The sequence below is a fragment of the Pituophis catenifer genome, unplaced genomic scaffold (genome assembly GCF_029215685.1).
Source record: "Pituophis catenifer annectens isolate HBS135680 unplaced genomic scaffold, rPitCat1.0.hap2 SCAF_1, whole genome shotgun sequence".
Taxonomy (NCBI): Eukaryota; Metazoa; Chordata; class Lepidosauria; order Squamata; family Colubridae; genus Pituophis; species Pituophis catenifer.
In genome coordinates this window covers 307,982,522-307,991,268 of record NW_027256881.1, presented here as the reverse complement: position 1 = coordinate 307,991,268, position 8,747 = coordinate 307,982,522, and positions in this window count along the sequence as shown.

Here is an 8,747-nt window from a genome sequence, read left to right as displayed (position 1 = left end):
TGCATTGAAGATCTGCAAGAAATATCATTTGCCTGCAAGCAAGAACTGATGGAACTATAAAATAGGGAAAGTCATAGAAAATGAAGAAACTAAATTGCTCTGGGATTTTAGAATTCAAACAGATAAGCACCGGCCACATAACACTCCAGACTTAACAACTGTTGATGAGAAAGACAAAAGAAGTCTGGCTAGTGGACATGGCAGAACCTGGAGACAGCAGAATAGAAGAGAAAGAACTAGAGAAAATAACAAAATACAAAGATCTGCAAACAGAAATAGAACGACTGTGGCAAAAGCAAGCAAAGGTAGTACCAATAGTAATAGACAGCCTGGAGCACCAATTGAACACCATCAGCATTGACAGTTCACCATTAGTCAATTGCAAAAGGCAGCTTTACTTAGAACAGTTTGCATCCTGCCATGACACCTATAACACCATCAAACATTCACATCTGCCTATGCTTGGAAAGGACTTGATAGTTAGACAAAAATACCAAATCCAGTCTGAACATCTAGCTGACTGTGTGATGAACACTAATACTTTTCCAGAGTTTACAAGACAGTTGAAAAAATGCTATTCTGATTATCAGACTATTTGTTTACTAATTTCAGCTTGATTATTATTTTGTAAATGAAGTACATTTGCGCAATCATTTCTTCCCAGGTTTGTACAGGAAATATAGTAATCATATTGTGTCATTTATATGAATAAATAAAACATGATTTTGCTGCACATGTTTATGTTAAATATAGTGAACTCTGTCCTTTTAGCAACTTTCATTGATTTCCGATTTATTTTAGCTCAGTCTGTCTGCTGCAAAGGGAACATTGGTTTAGATTAGCAAGATTCCACTCAAATCTTTAAAGTCATATCTATTTATACCAGTTTATAGTTTATGCCTGCTAAATATAGTAACTGGGTATGATTTTAGTCTGTGTGATTATCCTGTTTGGTGCACTTGTGAAGCTTGCTCATTTCATAAAACTTTTAAGTGTTCAGCTGAAGGAATATGGACAAGTAATGTCATTCAGCCCTAAGCCTATTCAACACAAAACTTACCTAGCTATGACATCTTTCATCTTACAGAAAACTGCCATACAGTTTCATTATCTTTGTCCATGCAGCTTGACATTATTTATTCTCCCAGTGACAAACAGATTGGATCCTGCAACATTATCCTGGGACACTTATATTTGTCTTGATTCATAAATTAAGGCTGCACAAAATATAGAAACCCAACCATACCCTGAACTATAAAAAATGGAATAAATCATCTGGCAAAACGGGGGTGAGAAACCTCCAGCCATTATATTGCATGTCACAATGGAGTCACTGTGTGTGAGTTGGGCAACTATATCGACTTGTTTAATAAATAAATGAATACATATGTCCTTGGCCTAATTATAATAGTTATCAGTTCACTCTTGTAGGCAGAATCATGTATTGTTGGATAGGGTGAGGAAAAGAGAGAGGGAGAGGGAGGGAGATGGGGAGAGAGAGAGGCTTTATTCATATCTATAACCAGCGTCTTACAAAGGTTCCTGGCACATTGGGTCCCCAAAAGGAAGACAATTTAAAAACATGTCCACCTGGAAAAAAAACTGCAAGGCCTGTTAGCATGAGTTAAGCATTAAAATACTGTTAAACATGAAAGTGTTGTGTATGCACATGCGCATTCATACAACCAAGCACTGTTTTTGAAGTAGTAAGCAACAATGTACATCTTCCAAAAAGCACATTGTTGTTTTAATGCTTCAAGAAGAGCGCTTCACTTGCGCCACATGTGAAACACGTACTTCATGTGCCTTGCAAAGACCTATTAATTTCCAAGTTCTATATGAAGAAGGCGTGCTGTCCTAGAATATAAGATGAAAAGTATTGTTTTCTAATAAGAAACCCTGCATAAGTAATTGTAGCAGATTCTCTAAAGATTTCTACAAGCCTCCTCTTTATGTGTTATTACAGATAAAGATTGCTGAATCAGCCACCTCCATGGCTTTATAAGTGTTATATTGCAGTTCTTGTAATTCCCAGTTAGCACAAGCACAGCCTAGGGCCGTGATGGTGAACCTATGGCACAGGTGTCAGAGGTGGCACGCGGAGCCATATTGATGGGCACGCGAGTGTTGCCCTAGCTCAGCTCCAGCGCGCATGTGCTCACTGGCCAACTGACTTTCAGGCCTTCCGGTCCCACCGGAAGTCGGGAAACTGGCTGTTTCCGGCCTCCGGGGGGATGGGGAAGGCTGTTTTTGCCCTCCCCAGGCTCCTAGAAAGCCTCTGGAGCCTGGGGAGGTGGAATAACGGGCCTACTGGGCTCATCGTGCCATCATGTGCCAAAAGCAGGGGGAAGTGTGGGGGGATCACGTGCGCATGCGCAGGAGGGCGGGGCGCATTGAATTATGGATGTGGGCACCCGTGACCCCCCACGCTCCCCCCGCTTTTGGCACGCGACTGCAAAAAGGTTAGCCATCACTGGCCTAGGGGCTCCAAGCAGTGACTGCTAAGTAAGGTTGTTTATTGTTTATATAATCTCAGCTTGGACATTTCTCTAAGGTCCCTTTCAACTTCTGTTCATTGTTCCCCATATAGCAGCATATAGCATTACAATATTTTACAGTTTGTGGAATCATTTATAAGAAGTGAAAGTAGGAACCTCCACTCATTTGTTTATGCTATTAATGGAATTAGCTGAATGGAAGATGGGCCCAAACAAAATCTATTTGCTAAGGGGGAGAAACAAGCTAGAAGCAAAGAGAGACCATGAATGAATATATCTTGCTAATGGTTGGCTAATTAATATAAATTATGTTAAGCTTCTCTATTAAATGAGCAGACTTGGAGTATTAGTTACATTTCATTTCTTAAAAACAAATCCATTTTTCAGTTAGATCTTAATTTGCAGAGCCTTTGCTAGCCTGAATAGAAGTAATGAGGGAAGAGACAATGGCCAATTAGTACCAGCTCAATCTGCTGTTCATGTGCTAATTGTTGATGGGCAACTTCAGCAGCAACTTAGAAATGAAAAAAATGCACTTTATAGAAAATAATGTGATTATTCTAAACTTAGAACAAACTATTTTCGATCTAAGTAACACATGGAGAATTCAGAAATGAGCCTCCAAACGTAGGGCTGAAAGGGGAAAAGGCCATACTTACTAGACCTGGCATTGACAGCATCCTAATACTGCATACCATGTCTTGCATCCACAAAATGTAAATACAGTACAGACATTCCTCACAATCTGGACTTTTGACTGTCCGGTGCTGTCATCGTGCGATATACGATGTAGAGACCAGGAAAAATGCCCTCCTTGGTTTCCATTCATTTATTTATCCATGAAAGAGAACTTTTGAAAAAAGTTATAATTTTTGCTCAGTTCTTCCTGGCTAGGTCATCAATCAGAGAACTGGCTGAAATCTGTAGTTAAACAATGTGATAGAATCCTAATTAACATGGACAATTCAAATTCACATTGCATTTTCAAAAGTTTTGATGCATTTTAAAAAAAAAAACTAAGTGAAAACTAGTATATCAAGAAGGTTATATAGAGTTTACTTCTTAGTCTGCTAACTTTTTACTTGAAGAGACTTTTTAAGAAAACATTCAGAGATATGGTATCTCACCCTTGGTTCCAAATAGTATCTTTCCAAATATTCAGCCTCCTCCAATAGAAGAAGTGAATATGTAAGGTTAGAATATGTATTTTAGGATTGAATTGTGGAATCCTTGGTGCTCTCTGAGCTTGGTTGTTTGCTTATAGATATTTCAGTACCGAATTGAGTAACACCAACAGTACCAATCTCATCTAGCCTATCCGCCCTACTTACTGTCCTATCTCATTTTGCAGCATCCAGATCGTGATGCGTTGGCAAGTTTATTCATGATGTTGAATCTATCTTATTTTCTAATTAAGGCTTTTGCAGATTCCTTGAGCTTCATAATTAGAGCCTATATGGAGAGCAGGGGAAAGCAGGGAGTTCATGCATCATATCAAAAGTGGTTGCCTGTTTTTTTTTTTATTGGACAATAAATTGTTCTAAGGCTGTTCATCCATTTCTGGTAGCATTGCTATGGTCACAAAGACTAATTGAATTCAGTTGTGCTGAGTAAGTAAGAGTCAGGCAAAAGTAAGATGCTGTGAGGCACTTTTGACTTTGACAACACATACATTTGCAGATTTAATACAAATGAGGAAACTTAAGAGACTCAGAGAAAAAAAATACTTTGTGCCATTAAGGGTTGTCAAGTCTTTAATGTGCAAATAGGAATATCCTAGACCCATGATGGTGAACCTATGGCATGTGTGCCACAGGTTGCACACGGAGCCATATCTGTGGGCACGCGAGTGTTGCCCTAGCTCAGTTCCAGCACGCATGCACGTACTGACCAGCTAATTTTGGGGCCCTCTGGACCCACTGGAAGTCGGTAAACGGTCTGTTTCCGGCCTCCAGAGGGCCTCTGGGGGTGGGGAAGACCGTTTTCGACCTCCCCAGGCTCCAAGAAAGCCTCTGGAGCCTGGGGAGGGCGAAAAATGGGCCTAACAGGCCCACCATGCCATCACATGCCAAAATCAGAAGGAGCACGGGGGGTGGTGGCATTGGGGGGAGGTGGGACACATTGAATTATGGGTGTGGGCATGCACGACCCCCCCCTATGCTCCTCCCACTTTTGGCACGTGACGGCAAAAAAGTTAGCCATTACTGTCCTAGACATTCTTTAAAGTTTTGCAATGACATATTGAAACTAGATAATTGTAAGCATCTGACTCTTGAGTTTAAATTTAAAATTTCCTTACATCCCCCCCAAATACTTATTATTATATTACCAAAAATAAAAACCGATAAAGGTAGAAAGAGAAGTATTAGTCCAATAATTACAGACATGGTATTGAGAGAACCATAGCTTTTGCAGATGGACTCAGGTTAACGTTCTGACATCTCCTGTTAGGAATTCCCTATAAGCAGAGAAAATAGCAAATGGATGGTAGGTGAAGAATACCACTCTCCATGTTCGACCATATCTACTCAGACCTAAGTCAAATCCACTCAAAGATTCTCTCTGTCTCCCATTATTTAATAATGGATGGTGTAAGATTATAAGAGATTCTATCTAGTCTAGTGTTCTCCAAAGTAGCCCAAGGGGATTATTTGTTTATTTGTTTATTTATTTATCCAACCAATATGGCCATCCATCTCAACAAGTTACTTTGGGGGGAGGGAGGTGAACAGAATTAAGATTTTAAAAAAATATCCAAACATTGCGAAAGTTAACAGCTGAGAAACAACAACCCAAACATGCCAGTTCTGCCTTACTAGGTGAGATGGGTAGAAACAACTGAGGAATTACAGTTCCTTAAGTAACTCTATCCTACTAAGAATGGTTAGTAGTAGTGGCCACAATTTGTGGCAGTTTGCTAGACATTTTCCTATACCTTCTCTTTTCTCTTTCCACTCTGGACAACTCCAATGGTTTAGGATAGAGATGAATGTTTGCATGCAAGCTTCCATGTACAAACTGACATTTTGTTTTGTTTTCTTGCTACTTCTTGTAATTACAAGAGAAGTGCTTATCAATCAAAATTGGAAGTTTCAAAAGTGCTACTTCCAGAATGTACTTGTCCAAAGGTTTATAGGCCACCAAGACTACTTTCCAGAGATCTGTCAGGAAAAGGAAAACCAAACTATTCAAACTGAAATCCCAGATTCAAAGAGGCACTGGAGTCCAGATGGATGGTCTAGCCACCTGTGCTCTACCACAGATCACAATATTCTACAGAAAGGCCTCAACTATAACATAGACAATGCTTATCAACTAGAATTCTTTGCAGCCTTAGAAGGAGCATTTGACACCATAGGACTTCCCATAGAAATCCAAGAAAGCATGACAAACAATAATATCACAGAACCAGCTCAAAACAGAGGACAGAGCAGACCACAAAAACCTAAAGAAGGACCAAACTATCATCACCCTACCAGCAGGCAAAAGCCAAACCATGGCTATCATAGACAGGCCACAATATATACAGATAGCCAAATTATTGGAAGTCAAAGAAACTTACATCCTAGTCAACACAAATCCAATACAGAAAACAGACAATCAGATCAAGAGAACTCTCAGCAACCTTACCAAGAAAGGTCAAATCACTTCAGAAGAACTCTGGTGGATGAAAAGCAGTGGACATATCCTCCCATGCTCCTGTGGACAACCCAAAACACACAAACCACACATATCTCCCCATCCAATTGTATTGTTACCGGGGACCCTTACCTACAACATTGCTAAAAAAAAAAAACCTGACAAAAAAGCTTGAAGACCTCACAGAAGGAAGTAAATACTCAGGCAGACAACTAGCAGAGGACATCCATCCATGAATAGCAACTAGCAGTCAGAAGACACGATGAAAACTCCTTAATTTAAGAACACATGGACAGACTTAACCATAGTTTCAGTTGGGAAGCTGTGAGCATCCTAGACCAAGCCAGGTCCAAAAATGCTAGAGAATTACTGGAATCCTGGCACATTGATAAATCAGCCATCAAGAGGCACATAGAGATAAATGGCATCTACATATCATTAAAAAAAAAACAATCAAAAAGCCAAAAGGAATAAAAAAGCCAAAAAGGAAACAAAAAGACCAAAACACCTTTTCACCAGCAATCAAACCCTCAGATGAGCAGAGATTAATACCAAGATTTACACCATACCAATAGTCAAGAAGTAAACAATACTCCAATTAAAGAACTCCCACCAATACTGACAGCCATTAGTAAAATGAATGGCTGTCACTCCCTACTGGTACTGCTGATGTTACCTAGTTTGGTAATGAAATGTCTGCAAGAAAACAAACAAGCTTAGAAGGCACCAAGGACCCCACAATATAAGTTAAAATCAATGAACTTTTACAGTTGAATAGAAAACAACAACCTAAAAATAAATTAAAAAGCAGGATAAAAATATAACAATAATAATCACAGTAATGCCTTCTTTTAATCTTCTCTTCAATAGCCTGAATATATGCAGCTATTTCAACTATAAAGATGGTGGGATATCCATGCTTAAATTGTACAGATGTGTGAATGCTGTTAAATATTAAATGAGCCTTTTACATGAGTCTCAAGGGACAGTAGAAAATTGTTCTTATGCTTTCTTCCAATCCAGTTCCTACCCCAACTGCTATTACTCATCCTGTATGGAAAACATCTTTGGAATAGAGGCAATTCCTATCAGGAATATTATACAAAAAGTTAACTATTTGGATGCTGCAATTCATTATGGAGACCTTGGCCACACTGTTTACTCATTTTGCAGTCATCTGCTACAAGCACATTGAACAGATCTAGGACTGAAGCCTGAATCTTGTAGTACACTGTTTGTAACTGGTCTCCGTTCAGTGCCCCATTAATAATCACGCACTGAGGTCTATCCCTGAGCCAGCTTCCTATCCACTGAACCACCCAGTGGTTAAACCCTAGCCTATACAATTTTTTATGAACTTTTTATGAAGAACTTTATCAAATGCTTTACTAAAATCCAGAAAGGCTATGTCCACAGCACCACCTTCATCCAAAACATTTGTGACACATTTAAGAAAGTCAGTCAGATTAGTTTGACATGATCTACCCTCAGTAAAGCCATGGGTCCATCAAGTTGTGCACTTTCAAATGTTTGTTACTCTATTTTTTTTCAGAAGTGATTCCATTAACGTCACTGCTACAGAAGTTAAGCTCACTGGCCTATAGTTTCCAGCTTCTTTCCCAGCCTCCTTCCTGTGGATGGGTACAATATTAGCTGTTTGCCAGGCCCGGAGAACTTCACCTGTTAGAAGAGACTGGTTAAACAGATCAGTTAATGGTCTAGCAAGCACACCTAGAATTTCCCTCAGAACTCTGAGGTGGTGCCTATTTTTCTACTTGCATTTTTTACATGCTTTCGAACTGCTAAGTTGGCAGAAGCTGGGACAAGTAACAGGAGCTCATCCAGTTACGCGGCACTAGGGATGCCTTTGAGTAGGGAAAAGTAATTAATTTTCAAAACAAGATGCTGACTTCTTTATATCCTTTCTATTAAAAAAAAACCCATTGGAATAAAACCACCACTCAATGTCTTTGCATGTATTTACACTTTGCATGTAAATCTCTGCAAGGCTTTAAATGTGTTGACCCATCTTAATTACTGTACAGTATAGAATTCTGAGAATACCAGTAAAGAGGGAAGATGCCCTCTATCAAAACTGCCTTTTTCTCCCCCAAGATGAGATGTAGCTTTCATTAGCATGTTATTTATATTACATATTTATATAAAGTCTATGTGAAGGAAGGATCTGGCCTATGGATTTATTTACCTATTGTATATTTTCTAGCTATATCTGTTGTTTGCTGGTTCTTAGAATATGAAATATGAAATATGTCTCAAATGAAACTCCTCATGCTACTTGTTTCTAAGGTCTATATATGGTAATTCTATTAATACCTATTTTTTTAATATTGAAACTAACGTTCAATTTTTCTCATTCATAATGTTAATATTTTATCTGGCACTTCTATTGAAAGTCTTTGAAATAAAACTTAGAATTTTGAAACAGCCATCATTTTAAGTGCTACAATTCAATTCAGAATACTTAAATATTTCTTATTCCAGATTTTTGCTTCTTTTTATTTTTTTTCTCCATATTGGAATAAAATTGTTATTAAAATTGTTAATGTATTTGGTGACATTTGAAAGCTTTGCTTTTCACCACTGTATTTG